The sequence below is a fragment of the Panthera uncia genome, chromosome B1 (assembly GCF_023721935.1).
Source record: "Panthera uncia isolate 11264 chromosome B1, Puncia_PCG_1.0, whole genome shotgun sequence".
Classification (NCBI taxonomy): Eukaryota; Metazoa; Chordata; class Mammalia; order Carnivora; family Felidae; genus Panthera; species Panthera uncia.
Genome location: NC_064811.1, coordinates 82,745,025 through 82,761,567, shown reverse-complemented (window position 1 = coordinate 82,761,567; position 16,543 = coordinate 82,745,025). Strand labels below are relative to the sequence as shown.

Here is a 16,543-nt window from a genome sequence, read left to right as displayed (position 1 = left end):
GGGCAGAGAGAGGGAGAGAATCCCAAGTAGGCTCTGTGCTGCCTAGCACAGAGCCCAACATGGGGCTCAAACTCATGAAACTGTGAGATCATGACCTGAGAGGAAACCAAGCGTTGGGCGTTAACCAACTGAGCCACCCAGGCACCCCACTTTTTTCCTTTATTTTAGGAGAAAAGATATTAATATTATATGTACATACGCACTGGTCTCCGCATGTGTACAACCTAAAATCTGGCGGAAAAAAAAAAAATGTATGCTTTGCACTAGAAAAGAAATCACTGACAACTTTTAAGAACGTACAGTTTCAAGTTCGAGCTGCCAAAAACTGATCCCGAGCTACGGCAGCTAATGGACTCTCCTTAGAGAGGTGAGGAGGCTGAACCCAGTCACAGGTGACAGTTGACCCACTTACTCAAACGTTGTTAAAGGACCAGGTTCTTCTAGGTTCTCCCTGGATGGCCTGTCCTCACCAACTGGGCTGCTGATGCTGAATCTCTTGTCCTTAATTTTTTTATAGTGTTAGTGTAACCAATCAGTATTGGATTAATGGTTAAAGTGAACCTTTGGCAAAGCCCTGACATATAGAGCAAGAGCATTGAGAGTTCCATTTCGAAATGAAGGTAGGACTTGTAAATGCTGTGAGTTTGGTTAGGTTATAGAGACCCTTCTGCTGCGTAAGGAAGTTTTTGTGTTTTATCAGTGATTTGACTTTTATTAAAAGAATCAACTCCAAATCTTTCATTCATAAGACATCATGATTTTTCTACCTTTTTGGTAACTTATTAGTATAGTAAATATTTTCAGGCACAAAACATTATGACCTAATTAATGTGTGATCCCCTCCATGGTATATGCAGATGTTGCAAAGGACTCGGGTGTCTGGGTGAAAGCCAGGCCAAGATCGTGGTTGGCATTTGTGCTCAGTTGCTTTAAGACATACTTACTGGCTTTTTCTCTAAAGAATAGATACTTTAGCCATGCCGTTTAGGGTTGAGGTTCATGCTGTTTTGCTTGTTTTTGTTGTGTGAATTATCTGCCAAAACTTTTGTTGAGAGAATACAAATTCTCGGTCTGTTTTCTCTGGACTTTTTTTTTTTCTTTAAGTGTAATACTGGTTTCAGGAGGAGAACCCAGTGATTCATCACTTACATATAACACCCAGTGCTCATCCTTACAAGTGCCCTTCTTAATGTCCATCACCTGTTTAGCCCATTCCCAACCTGCCTCCCTTCCAGCAACCCTCAGTTTGTTCTCTGTATTTAAGAGTATCTTATGGTTTGTTTGCCTCCCTCTCTGTTTTTATCTTGTTTTTCCTTCCCTTCTCCTGAGTTCATCTACTTTGTTCCTTAAATTCTGCATATGAGTGAAATCATGATTTTTGTCTTTCTCTGACTTATTTCCCTTGACATAATACATTCTAGTCCCATCCATGTTGTTGCGAGTAGCAAGATTTCATTCTTCTTGATGGCTGAGTGGTATTCCACTATATATACACCACATCTTCTTTATCCATTCATCAGTCGATGGACATTTGGGCTCTTTCCATAATTTGGCTATTGTCAATAGCACTGCTATAAACATTGGGGTGCAAGTGCCCTCAGAATCAGCATTTTTGTATCCTTTAGATAAATACCCAGGACTGATTTTTGATGGTTCACACTACTCATTGATTAACGGCATGTTTCATAGCAGAAGCCAGTATGTTCAGGACTCTCTTTGTTGACTTTGCGGCTCATACTTGGTAATCGTGGGAGGGCTGTTTTCCCAAGATAGGAATGGCCAACACCCTGTGCGTTAGAAAATTTTGTGAAACAAATATGTATGTATATATTTATGTATACATATATATGTATATTTATGTATACATATATATGTATATATATGTATATGTGTGTACACAGGTATTTGAAAGGAAGGGAAAAGGAAGGAGACTTGGTTAAGTCTTTGAAATGTGTATCATTGTTTCACAAGTTTTAGAATACTGGTTTATGTGATGTGATATGAGCAGGGGGAAACCTTTGCTCATTTACAGTTAAGGAAAAGACAGACAAAATTATGTCTGTCATGATTTATTATATGCAGGGGTCATAACCATTTTACTCCATTTCTTTACAAACCAGTCACATTAGATGCACAACTGTATAGGGGAAGACATATAAGTTGCTTATCTTTAATGGAGGGATGGTTGGGAAGTCATAAACTCCTCTAACACTTGACTGCATTTGACTTCAAGGAAGCAATACAGTGAAAGGATTATTTAAAAATAGTTATTTATGTCAAAATTAATATCGTGTGAATATTTAATTCTACGTTTACCTGAAAACAGCCTGTAAATTCTCTGCTAGGTAGACGATCAGATTTCCCTACAGTTTGGTGTGAGACAATGCATATGACAGGGGGTTAGAATCCTTGTTTACTGTTAATATTTGGATTTGTGTTGTAAAGGGTTTTTTTTTTATTAAAAATAACACATGGCTTTATGAAGATACTGAGAGAACTTGCCTTAGCAAGTTTAAGTCTGCTGATGAATAAAAGGTATGACATTTTTTTTAATCTACATATTTTAAATGATGTTTGGTTACTATTTGTTTAAAAGTGATGGAATAAAAACATCTCTAGCTATCCAGATTCCAATCTGCACAGATGACTAATCGATTATGTGGCAGATCTGAACATAAAGGTTCTCGTGAAAAATAAAAATTACATAAAAAATGTATTTGCTCCCTGATTTGAAAGTACAGAATGTCTTCTGTGCCTTTAGATATAGGGAACTATGACACAAAAACAATGGTAACCATGGTGAAAGTACCTTACAAAATAAATGGGGAAAAAAAAAGAGAGAGAGAGAGAGAGACAGAGGTGGAGGGGAAGAGTGGGAAGCAGTCGGTGTAATAACAGGCTGGTGGGTAAATAAATATTTAAACTTCGTGCCTAGTTATTTGAGTAATCACGAGATTTGCAGAGTTATGTTGTGTATCACATTTTACTTGATATCTTATCTTGTCTTGACTTACACCTATTAAACCAGTTGAAGGGCTGTTCAGAAGCCAAAGCAAGTTACAGACTTTACGAGTCTTAATTTGGGTATGTGTAAAAAGCAGGAAATCAAATTCAGTATTTGTTAAACTTTTCCCAAATCCTTCAATTCTATGATTCTGTGATCCAGGAGGAGTCCAGGAATGATGTGAGTAAACTTTAAGTTTTGAAGAAGGGACATTAACTCCAAGACTTAGAACACTTGAGAATACCCAGAAATCCCTTACAAGATTTCCGAAAAGTTAACTTATGCCTCCTGTTAAGACTCTGATAGGTGCGAGTATAAAACATATGAACAACACACACACACACACACACACACACACACACACACACACACACACCAGATCCTGAACCTAGCAGCAGTTTATTAGAAGGGTCCAGGGCAGCATTATTCAAAAAAACTTTCTTTGATGATGGAAATCGGCTCTAAATCTGGGCTGTCCCATGTGGTAGCCAGGAGACATACGTGACTACTGAGCACTTGAAATAGGACTGGTACAACTTCGGAACTGAATTTTTAATTTTATTTAGTTTTAATTTTGATTTAAATTTTTTAATATTTAAAGAATCCTGGGAATAATTTGGTCATCATTCTTGATCAAAGTAAGAAGCCAGGGTGGCCCTAAGAACACAGGACTGCTTTGGGATCTTTAGTAGCGGGAGTGGTGGACTCTTCAGAATTACGGTTGCCATGACTCAGATATCAGTGGCTCCCAGCCTGTGTTTATAAGATCGTCCAGGGAGTGACAACCTAATTGTCTCGGCTTAGGTCTGATGGTGACCCCCAAATCAATCAAGTGTGGTTTGGGCTGCCAAATTACAGTGTATGTTGTGGGAGTGCCGGTGAGGGTTCTCCGGTGGGGGCCGGCGGTGGGGGTAGGGGGTGGGGTGGGAGGGGGTGGGGAGTGTTTTACATGCAGCAATCTCCAGAATTGTCTACCACATTATTTAAATATTTTCCCCTTGCAGACATTGATTTCTCTAAATTTAAAATACTCTAAGGGTGCTTGGGTGGCTCAGTCAGTTGAGCGTCTGACTTCGGCTCAGGCCGAGATCTCGAGTTCTTGGGTTTGAGCCTTGCAACAGGCTCTGTGCTGACAGCCTAGAGCCTGGAGCCTGCTTTGGATTCTGTGTCTTCCTCTCTCTCTCTGCCTGTCTCCTGCTCGTGCTCTGTCTCTCTCTGTCTCTCAATCAATCAATCAATCAATAAATAAATTAGTAAAAATAAATAAGTAAATAAAATGTTAACAATTTTTTAAAATACTCTAATTTTATTAATTCACCTGTATTGCACCTGACATATTTACATTTTTATTGCAAATTAAAATAGTCCCACCAAATGTTGGTAAAACTTTACTAACCTGAGAGAGTAGTAATTCGTAACCTTGTGTGAAAGGAATCATGGGCATTACTGCTAAAGGCAACAATATGAGTTAGAGGAGTCAGTGTTCTCTTTTTGTAGAGGAGGAAACCAAGGCTTAGATGTGCTGCCTCGTCACAAAATTAGCTGCCACTTAAGGGCCAGATGCTTACTCTCATCTGAACCTGTGCTGTTGACCAGTTAAACATTAAAACCAAGTGTTTGAAAACCATCCTGTTGAAATTCAGGTCTTTCCTGTACATTTTTTTTTTTTTTTTTTTTTTTTTGTAAAATGGGTCATGCTAACAATTTGTGAGAAAGCAGAGTCATGCAGGTTTTGATTTTCAAGATTTTACTTTTTACTTTCTGTGAAGAATGATGAAAGTTTTGATTAAAATGTGAACTTATAAAATCACCTCTTCTTAATACATTTCAACCAAATAATATTTGAGCCAGGTAAGTCAGGAACCACTAGAAAGAAGAGGTACCTGCTTCCGATGACTGCTGATTTTTTGGAAGTTCCAGTTTGAATAACTGTTTAATAAGCCCGTTAGGGGCGCCTGGGTGGTCCAGACGGTTGAGCGTCCGACTTCAGCTCAGGTCACGATCTCGTGGTTTGTGGGTTCAAGCCCCGTGTCGGTCTCTGTGCTGACAGTTCAGAGCCTGGAGCCTGCTTTGGATTCTGTGTCTACCTCTCTGTCTCTGCCCCTCCTCTACTTATGTTCTCTCTTTCTCTCTCTCAAAAGTAAGTAAACATTACAAAAAAATAAAAAAGTAAAAAGCCTATGATACAAGTGTTGAGGACTTCCTTGGGAAGAGATGGTCCTGTCTGTGGATCAGCCACGCAGTGAGGGAGGTGAGACCCTTATTTTGCATCTCCGTGGGCTCAGGGAGTGAAACTTGGTAAGGTGCTAAGCACCTATGTCCATTTTAGTAAAGTATCCTAATGGCAGTCAGCGGACATCTACTGACAGTAGGATTACTTGGGAAACACAATTAACAGATGGATAGAGCAGAGAAGAAACGAGATTTAATGGAGAAGAATCCAGAGCAAGTGTGTCAAAAACATCAGTTTCACAGCGGAGGTAAGATGAGAAGCCCAGAGGTCAGTCCACCAGCCCGGAATGTGCTACAGACCTTCCCATTTACAACAGGGCGTGGGGAACACAGGGCCTGATTTTCCATGTGTTCATGTCAACCTGAAACAGTCCTCTAGGAAGAGCTCTAGATGCCCACCTCCGAGATTTAGATCCTGTCTTGATTGCCACTGAAGCCTATGCATCACATTTCTCCCACCCTAATCTCCTTCGCTATCTTCTGGGTTTCACAGACAGGATAAATCACAGTTAGGGTAGAAAAGCTACTGTTTTTTCCTGCCACCACCTCACGCTGGCTTTGGTGTTGCTAGTTAGGTGTGAACTGGTTATCGGTGCCCAGACTCAAAAACATCCTCACTCAAAATAGGTTTCAGCAGTTTAAGTCGGGTCTAAATTATAGTGCAGTGGGATTATCTATGCTCATACGGAAGAACTGCAAACCACTTTTAAACTATTCTTTAAAATATTCTTGTTATCTGGAGTAGCTCTTCCCAGGAAAAGAGATGGGGGGAGGGCTATCGAAGTTAAATAGCAATTATTGTAGATACAGAAAGCCCCACGAAGATGCACTTATAGAAATGATAAACCAGGTGCGGGGGGGGGGGACCACAGGAGAAGAATTCACATTCAACTGAGAGCTGAGTGTATTGAATATGAGTTCTTCTCCCGTGGTCCCCTGCTCCTGGTTTGTCGTTTGTCATGTGGGAACCTAGTACAGGAAGAGACACCCGTGATAACTCGCAAGCCTGCCTTTGTTATATTCGGTCAAGCTTTTTCACTAATTGAGCAGAAGATTATTATTTCACCACATAAAATTAAAGCTATTGAAGGAAGGAAAAAGGAAAAGCAATTTAAATAGTAGTTGGTTTTCCTATCTGAGTTGGATACTATTTGTTTTGCCACGTGCCGATTATTATATTTGATTCGTTTAAAACCCAGCTGTGTATAGCCTAAATTATTTAAGAATTTCACAGTTGGGGTAAGTTCTTTTTGACCCAGTCTCATTCATAGCCAGTATCATTTCATTAAAAAAAATTCTAAACAAACCAAATAGCCCTGGAGCCTTCACATGTTCAGTTTCTTTTTTTTAACATTTAATTTATTTTTGAGAGAGAGAGAGACAGAGCATGAATGGGGGAGGGTCAGAGAGAGGGAGACACAGAACCCAAAACAGGCTCCAGGCTCTGAGCGGTCAGCACAGAGCCTGAAGCGGGGCTCGAACTCAGGGACTGTGAAATCATGACCTGAGCTGAAGTCGGCCACTTAACCGACTGAGCCACCCAGGCACCCCACATGTGCAGTTTCAATGAGACCAGGAAACAGCCAAGTTTTCTTCACCTGATCCCATCTCCTTTTGCCTGTTTGAAGGCCATTGACACAGCAAGTCCTTCTCTCCTCTGCATCATCATTTCCCCTCCTTATTAGCTCATTCCCATCAGCAGAAAAACCTGCTATAATTCTTTGGTCTTAAAATAACAGACCATCTCCGGACCCCACATTCTTATCCAGCTATGAGCAGAACTTCTTGAACGACTTGTATGCATTCAGTGTCTTCAGAAGATTGTCTCCTATTTCCTGGATGCTTCTCAACTGCTGCTCCTCTCATGCTGCTTCAGAGCCTGATCTCGTTCTACTGGGTTTCTAGGAACCTCCATGATGTTAAGGCCAGTAGTTGGCCCATCTAACTTGATGGTGGGAGCAGCCTTACACAGTACATCACACCATCTAGCCGGGAGCACTGTTTGCTGGAGTACCAAGACATCACGCTCTCTTGATTTATCTCCTACCTTTAGACTGTTCTCTCTCAGGTTTGTTGGTTTGTTTGGTTTCCCCTCCCTGATTCTTTGTCCTTTGTCCAACCTCTCAACACTGGGCTGGACCTCTTTTCTTCTCTATCTGTAGGCACCAATGGGGCAGGGTTTTCCATTCACCCATCATGTATACACCCATGGTTCCTAATTTTTGTCTACGTTTGAATATTTTCCCAGAGCCTCTAGTCTCATATATCCAAATGCCTGCTTGACAACTCCACTTGCTTTCTGAATTAACTTGTTCACTATCTGACTAGTAGCCCTGGCTTTCTTGTTGTTCCTCCAACACAGAAAACACACTCTTCTTAATTTTTCCTGTAATCCTTGTTTGACTTGCTGTATACTTCTCTGGTGATCCATTTTCACTCTAAGAATAGATGTTCTATGAGGGCAGTGACTTGTTCGCCCAGTTCCTACAGCAGTGCCTGATCATAGTAGGTGTTCAATTAATAAAGGTTGAGAGAGAGACTGCGTGAATACTATTACCGTGATGATGCTACACTTTACTTCAGTTCCCGGGACTAAAAATCTGAAAGCGCTGAAATCAGTTTCTTCTTTGAAGCTTTGCTCCAGATAAGTTACACCTTCAGGAGACAGCAGCCCTTAGCCCTTAAAGGAAAAATTTCCAGGGGATGCCTGTGTGGCTCAGCTGGTTAAGCGTCCTAGTCTTGATTTTGGCTCAAGTCATGATCTCATGATTTGTGAGATCAAACCCCATGTCGGACTCTTGCTGAGCAGGGAGCTTGCTTGGGATCCTCTCTCTCTCTTTCTTTGCCCCTGGCCCACTTGAGCTCTCTCTGTCTCTCTCAAAATAAATAAGCCTTAAAAAAAAGTGAAAAAATTTCCATCTTGTGCCTTTTTCTTCTGCAGCTGCCTCTGAGTAAATTGCTCATTCTAGCTTCCTTGGAATGAATTTCTCCTCCTCTGAACTTCACTTGGCTCTTCCCTCTTCCAGTTGGCTTCTGTTCACGGAGCTTAGTTCTGCTTCCTGACCTCACAGAGCTTGCCCTTTTTATAGTAAAAAGCCTGTGGTGATGTCATGGGCTCAGCTGGTTTCAATCAGGTTTCAAACTAAGTACACTCGAAGCTGGTGAATGACTCTGCAAGTTATCTTTTGCTGGGCCAGACTAATTCTGACACAAAACATCAAGTTATATACAGCACTAAGCATTTAGCAATCATCATGCACAAGTCACGGGAATGCAGGTCTTCACTCCCTACAGAAATTCTAAATGATGGTTGGCTGTCTGTACAAATGCAGGATGTTTAGCTATTTGATGCTGCTGGTCGTCTGCTTATGGGCTCTCTCTGCGCCTGCCCCTCCAGTGCCTCCTGATGCACTTTTGTTGCCCTGACTTTGTTCTGCTTTCCAAACGTTGTTCCTCAGACCCTTAATTAAGCTACCCCACACTCATTTCTGCCTTGTTCTTCCTCATCACTTGGCTGCTCCTGGATTTTTTTTTTTTTTTTGCCTTATCATCTGTAAAATGAGATTGAATTATGTGTTTTGTGGCCAAACTTTCTTTTATTTATTTATTTATTTTTAAATTTTTTAACATTTATTTATTTTTGAGAGACAGAGAAAGACAGAGCACGAGTAGGGGAGGGGCAGAGAGAGGGAGACACAGAATCCCAAGCAGGCTCCAGGCTCTGACCTGTCAGCACAGAGCCCGACGTGGGGCTCGAACCCCACCAACTGTTGAGATCATGACCTAAGCCAAAGTCGGCTGCTTAGCCGACTGAGCCACCCAGGCGCCCCAAACTTTCTTCTTTTTAAAAATTGACTTGAATTCTAGGTGTTCATCTTTACTATTAAGCTTGGATTCCTGACAGCAATCCCTATTTTCACTTTAGAACATTGAACAAACTTTTCTTAGTGTGGTGACTGGCTCGAGATTCTTTTCTTCAAATAGAGTATCTCACTCCTAAGTCTGATGCAAGACTTTTTAACTGCATTGTATTCAGTTGGGAGAAATGCTTTATTGGGAAACTACTCAGGTTTCTTAAAACAAATCTGTCATGGGGCGCCTGGGTGGCTTGGTCGGTTAAGCGTCTGACTTCGGCTCAGGTCATGATCTCACGGTCCGTGGGTTCGAGCCCGGCGTCGGGCTCTGTGCTGACAGCTCGGAGCCTGGAGCCTGTTTCACATTCTGTGTCTCCCTGTCTCTCTGCTCCTCCCCTGTTCATGCTCTGTCTCTGTCTCAAAAATAAATAAACATTAAAAAAAAATTAAAAAAAAAAAACAAATCTGTCATATTCAAAAGCAGTCCTGCATAGAATATAGTGTGCATGAAAAAATAGTAGCTGCAGAATTCTTACACTCTGGAAGTTTTGGTAGCCAGTGGCCGGAAGGGGCTAGGTGTCGACAGAGGTGTTTGTTTAAAGGGATGGTAGGGAATATGTAAAGTGAATGGGTAGAGGGAGGGGGTGCTTATGACCAGGATGACCTCATAATTTGTTGTCCAAATCAGGACGCTTTGAAGATGCAAGTATGACAGGTGAAAACGGGGAGTGCCTTATACAAATCCTAGCTGTGATATTGCTAACATGTGTCAAATTATGGTAGCCCTGGTGGCCTTCAGCATCTCAGGACTCAGCGGAACTAATATCCCACCTTCATGGCATTGATGATCTACCTTATAGCAAAGGGAGAGACTCAGAAAGCATGCAGTTCAAGAGCCTCTAGGTCAGTATGGAGAGATCTACTTCTGAGCAGGTGTTATTTTTAAACCACAGCAATTGGGAACACGGTAGAGGGAGTGCATCTAGTTTCTCTTTGGGTAGTTAATGGACCTATTTCTGAGAGCTGGCAAGAGGCAAAATTTGGACTAACGAGGTAATAGTGGAGGGCTGACAAATGACAGGAAGACTAAGAAACAAAATAACTTTTAAATAAAATGTGTTAAAAAATGTGCTGACCTCATTATAAGGTTATAGCTCTTTTTAAATTGTATGGGATAAAATAAATTTCGTGTTGAATTTGTTCTGAAACATTGACTATTAAAGTCACAGTTAAAAGAACTGTTCTTAATTTTTCAATAATGGCTTTTCCTTATTATTCATTTTTTATATTTGTTGCCATGTAAGAATTAAGAAGTGGCTCTCTCTATGTATTAAAAAAAATTGCATTGCTGTAGATTAGGTAGGTTCCACATTGTGGCTTAGGAAACATTCCTGGTTTATTTAGGCTTTAAGAGAAATCAAGATGGATCCTAAGAAGATTAAGAAGATAACAGACTAGAATAAAGTCATCATCTTAGTATTATGACTCATTGCTTCAGTTTATATGGAAATTTCTGTTTGGGGAGAGCATTCTATGTCATTGAAATAGAGTTCCACACACTCTTAAGCCACAGAGCAGCAGAAATTGGAGACCCAGTTTGTAGCCAGCTGGTGACTTGTGATAGTAGATACTTAGTTACTTAATAAATACTGTTGCCTTGATTTGGCCGAGGGTTGTTATTGAAAAAAAAAAAAAAAAGAAACCAATGCATTTATGAATCCATTTTAATTTTTGGTGACCTTTTTTGCAAGGCTGTGTGCATCTTTATAGAAGCAGTGGCTGAATTTTATTTTCATTTTTATTTTTTGCCTAATAGGAATTGTGTGCATATGTGAATTCAATGTGCACCCCACTTTATCCGAATAACAGATGAACTTCTGAGGAGATAAGAACCATTAGAAACTCTTGCATACCTAGTTATCTAAATATAACTGAATGCAAGTGGAAGAGTCCTAAGAAATTAGAACTTAAAAAAAAAAATAGTTGTTAGATTTGTTATCAAAACAAAACAACAACAAAAAACTGTGCTTCTTGGTATTTACCAGAATGAGTTGGAAACTTTTGTCCACATAAAAGCTGGCACACAAATGTTTAGAGCAGCTGTATTAATAATTGCCAAACATGGAAGCAACCTAGATGTCCTTCGGTAAATGACTGCATAAACAAACTGGTACCTCTGTACAATGGGATATTATTCCGAGATAAAAATAATGAGCTCTCAAGCTACAAAAAGAAGTGAAGGCACCTTAAATGTTTATTGCTGAGTGAAAGGAGCCAACATGGAGAGCTTATGTTCTATACGACTCCAACTCTATGGCTTTCATGAAAAGACAAAACTGTAGAGGCAGCAAGAGCACCAGTGATTTCCAGGGGTTCCAGGAGACGGGGGAGAGCAGGAAGGAAGAAGAGGTAAATCACGGAGTGTTTTGGGGGGATTGAAACTATTCTGTATGATATTATAGTGGTGGCCATATGACATTACGCATTTGTCAAGACCCACAGAACAATACATTATAAATTAACTATAGAGTTTAGTCAGTAATAATGCATCGGTACTGGTTCAATTGTTACAAATATATCACTAATGCAAGATGTTGATAATAGGGAAAAGTGTGTAGGCGAGTCAGGAAGTATATGGGAACGCTGTACTTTCTATTTAATTTTTCTGTAGATCTAAAATTGCTCTAAAAACTAAAGTCTATTAAGTCTGTTTTAAGCAGGGCAGATCACATTTTCTAGTCCACAGTGGGTGTTTAATTAGTATATGTGTGTGAGATAGAGTGAATGAAGTCATGAACCAAGTGATAATGTATGTGAAAGTGCCGTGTAAATGATAAACGACTTCACAAATGTGGAGGAAAAGAAAAGTGAAAAAAATGTAATTGTGAAAAAAAATTCAGTGCAAAAGATTGAGATGGCATAAGAGGATTTGAAATTTGAATTAAAGACTGAGACTATTTTAAAGAGGTTAGTCTTCAGAAAAAATAATACAGTATCCTTTCAATAAAGGTTGATAACTATGCTTCTGGATTGTGTGAATTAGAGGCACCCTCAGGAATCAAATGACTGCTGACCTATAGATTTGTGTTCGAGGGGTTTCAGGTTACAAGTTTCAGAGGGGGCACTTCTCTGGAAGGCATTTTTGTTTTCTCCATTGTTTAATGTGGTCAGGTTTCCATAATCATGATACAAAACCTTGATAAGATGTACATGTGACCTCTTTACATGTACAGCTTCCCCCAAAGCAGGTCGAAAGGGATTTCAAAGAAATAGACAGGTGGACTGTCATTTGTATCATATTTTATAATCTTGGGTCTTTGGTCTAAAGAAAACTTATAACATCTTTTGTTAAATTCTAGGTAAATTTTGGACTGACCTCGGGTTTTTAGTTTTACCTTTGATAATATCAAGTGCCAATATGTTTAAGGTGTACTTCAATTTTTCTCAAATCAGCCTCTTGTTGTATTTGACAATAATTGTGGCAATAGCTCTGCAATGGTTTCTCATTGGTGGAAGCCTATCATCCCCAGCCCGAAAACTTCTTTGCAGTGGTCCATAGGAATGTGAGTGGCGATAGGTTGTAACATGTTGCCAGCCATGTTTCTGCAGGATTGGACATGAAAGAAGGTGTAACTTTCTATAGAGAAAGCTATTATAGAGAAGAGTAACACGCCTTAGGAGCAGAGGGAGGATGGTTACCTACAGCTCTGAGCAATCAGGAAAGGTATCACATGGGAAGTCACAGCTTGAACGGGACCTGAGTGACAGATGGCAGTGGGCCAAGTGAGGAGCTGCTGAGAGGAAGGGCATGCCAGTGAAGGAATAGACCGTGGAGAGACTGAAGTTCGTCAAGGCTGAGGAGAACTTGAACAACAGAAAGATGTTCTTAGTGGCTGGCATATATACCGTTAAGTGAGAGGCTATGAGGAAATAATGAGACTAAGGAGGAAGTGGGGTCAGAGGAAGGGCCTGCAAGCGATGTTAAGTAATTAACCTTTAGAGCCCAGTCGTTGAAAACCATTCGGTCTTATTCTTGAACTTTGGAACGTCTTGTGATTAAGAAATAAAAATTATATATTAATGGTTGATTTGTAAAGGCTTTAAATGCTATTATTCACACATCTTATCTGATACTAATTGTCTGATTGCTCGAAATGGCTTGGAATATAATGAATCACCTGTTAGATTTGTAATAATCTAAATGAGTCTGCACTCTAACCTGATTAAAGGGTTTTATGAAGCAAAACATTAAATGAATTATATAGACTAGATTTGTGGAAGTAGATCTTTAAAGGCAGAGAGAGTTTCAAAGATTTTGCCCAGGCAGAAAATGCCTCAGCTATTCTTTTCGTATAATCTGTGACTTCCATACCATAACATAGTAGATGAAAAGATTAAATAAAGGAGGTGTATTTGTGAACCACAGTGTATTATTTTTTTAGAAGAAATTGGGACATCAGAAATTGATGTTGGCTTAACATTTACGCAGAATACACTTTGTCCTAAATTACTAAATCATTCAAGAGATCTTGTGTCTCATTAGTTGAAATAAAGCAGTTAAAGAGTTGGGAGGTTGCAGCAAAATGATAGCTGGGATGTGTTTCAACAGTAATTGAATAATTTGAGTAAAGACTGGAAAGCAGACTGAAACTTAAATATATTTTTTCATCTATAATGTTCCCTTTTGATCTATTCTACGCTATTTAGATAGTCATTCTGTAATTTATTTATATAAGGCTTTTTCTCAGGTGCCCAATTTACTCAGATTTTTAAAAAGTTTAGTTTATAATAGCCAACTTTCTATTTTTGACCCAGCATGTTTTCAGACTTCATCTTTTTTTTTTTTTTTTTTCCTTTTAGTCTGCAGGTACTGTCATTCTTGTAGAAGGAGAAACACCCTGAGCCATTTTTCTGAAAGAATTCTTCTATTTCATTTCTTCCATCCTTCTGACTCTAGAGGTTCAATACATATTGAAGCTTATTTTTAAAAAGAGGGAAAATGAAACTACTTACATTTGGGATGCAGTTTCATAATTGTAAGGTGGCTTAATAAAGTGAGTAGTTTTAATTATTATTTTTCTCTATTGGAAATAGAATCTATGAGTGAAGGAATGAGGCCCATTAATTCTTTAAGAGTAACAGAAACCCTTGTGCAGGTGGTGGCAAGTTGCAAACACTGACCCTGCTTTACAAAGCAACACATTCCAGCTTGTATTTTCAAACTATCAACTAATAGATACCACACTTACACTGACAATTACATCACCAATTGGAGGCTCATAATCAAAATTTACAAAAATTCACCTACTCCGAAGTAGGGATGATCTTCAGGTCTGGTATTACTACAAACGATTTAAAACCAACCTGGAAGAAGTGTATTTTGGAGAAGGTCTGAAGCCATTTTGGTTTCTCTTCTGCTGTCTTCTTACCCCAGCTGCTTGTTCTTCATTCCTACCTGGGAACAGGTTGCTCATTGTCCAGCCTGTCAACTAGCTCCTTTGCCCTAAGGGGATGTTGAAAAGTGTTTGTGTTACAAGGTGTTTCTCTATAAATAAAGTACATGTTGTGCTGTCAACAGAGTTTGCCATTAAGCAGATTTGATAAGGTCTACCCAGGGAGGGTGCTTTTGTTTAATGAACACTTACCTCATCCTTGACTCTCCCTGGTACTGTTTCAAGTACTTTACAAATACCAACTCATTTAGTCTTGCCACATAGATGGGTGGTACTATACACATTGTGCAGGTGGGGAAATTGAGGCACAGAGAAGCTGGTGGCGGACGTGTGATTGGAACCAGATTGTTGGACTAGATGTGCTTTGCAATGTGTTGCCTCTAAGTGTAACAGAAATACCAGTGTTACAGAGAAATATGCTAATGGTCTGTAATATCTTTCTTGGATAACTTTGTATGGAAGAGATAAATGAGTCTTGGTATGGTTACTTTATTATCCTATATGATATCTTACACTTCTTGTGCATGATAGGATAAGACAGTCCATCTCTGGAACGTATCCAAGAACTGGGTTTAAGTCCTGGCTACCGCTTAGTTATAATTCTTATAATTACTTACGGTAGGTAAGTATCTTTGACTATAAGTGGAATTAAGTACTTCATAAAGTACTTATGATATTAAATGATATAATGAATGTAATAGGCCAAGTATATTGAAGGCATTCCCTGGATGGTGTATAGCATTATTAAATGCTAGAACTAGAATGACAGAACTAGAAGACATACAGTGGAGAAGATGAATCTAAAAGCAGAGTTTCAGTGTTGTATTATTGACTAAGGACAGTGAGTGAAATATCCATAAGCTGGTGTTAAATTACCTAACCTAACTTGCAGGTGTGGGGAGTGGGGTGTCAGGGAAGTCTTTTTAATGCAAATTAAGCCTAACTACTAATTTAAAAAAATGATATTATTCCAGGGGTGCCTGGGTGGCTCAGTTGGTTGAGCATCTGACTTCAGCTCAGGTCATGATCTCACAGCTCGGCTTGTGAGCTCGAGCCCCACGTCAGGCTCTGTGCTGACAGCTCAGAGCCTGGAGCCTCCCTCTGATTCTGTGTCCCTCTCTCTCTCTGCTCTCCCCCTCTCACGTTCTGGCTCTCTCTCTCAAAAATAAATACATGTTAAAAATTTTTTAAAAATGATATTATTCCCAATAATTAAGTGAATTAAAATTGTTTCATCGTTATATTATTATTATGAATGCCTAAGATAATAGCAGTGTATTTTAAATTTTGTTTTGAAATGGTGAATTGTGTGAATGAGGAACATAGACATATGTTTAGCAATGGCATTTTTGTTATTTGTGTTTTGAGTATGTTTAATTTTTCCCGCCATGTTTTGGGGTGCATCTTTTACTTTTGCTTGTGATTTAGCCACACTGTATCATTTCTTGGGGATGAGACTTTTCCTCTTTTTTTTTTTCATATGAAATTTATTGTCAAATTGGTTTCCATACAACACCCAGTGCTCATCCCAACAGGTTCTCTCCTCAATGCCCATCACCCACTCTCCCCTCCCTCCCACCCCCCATCAACCCTCAGTTTATTCTCAGTTTTTAAGAGTCTCTTATGGTTTGCCTCCTTCCCTCTCTGTAATTTTTTTCCCCTTCCCCTCCCCCATGGTCTTCTGTTAAGTTTCTCAGGATCCACATAAGAGTGAAAACATATGGTATCTGTCTTTCTCTGTATGACTTATTTCACTTAGCATCACACTCTCCAGTTCCATCCACGTTGCTACAAAAGGCCACATTTCATTCTTTCTCATTGCCAAGTAGTATTCCATTGTATATATAAACCACAACTTCTTTATCCATTCATCAGTTGATGGAATTTAGGCTCTTTCCGTACTTTGGCTAGTGTTGAAACATTGGGGTACAAGTGCCCCTATGCATCAGCACTCCTGTATCCCTTGGGTAAATTCCCAGCAGTGCTATTGCTGGGTCATA

The 16,543-nt window shown here is 39.6% G+C and overlaps 1 protein-coding gene across 1 annotated transcript in view; it reads left to right on the top strand.

Moving 5' to 3' along the window:
- The window catches only part of PPP3CA (protein phosphatase 3 catalytic subunit alpha), a 327,227-nt gene that overhangs the window by 56,282 nt on the left and 254,402 nt on the right, over positions 1-16,543 (top strand). The window lies entirely within an intron of this gene.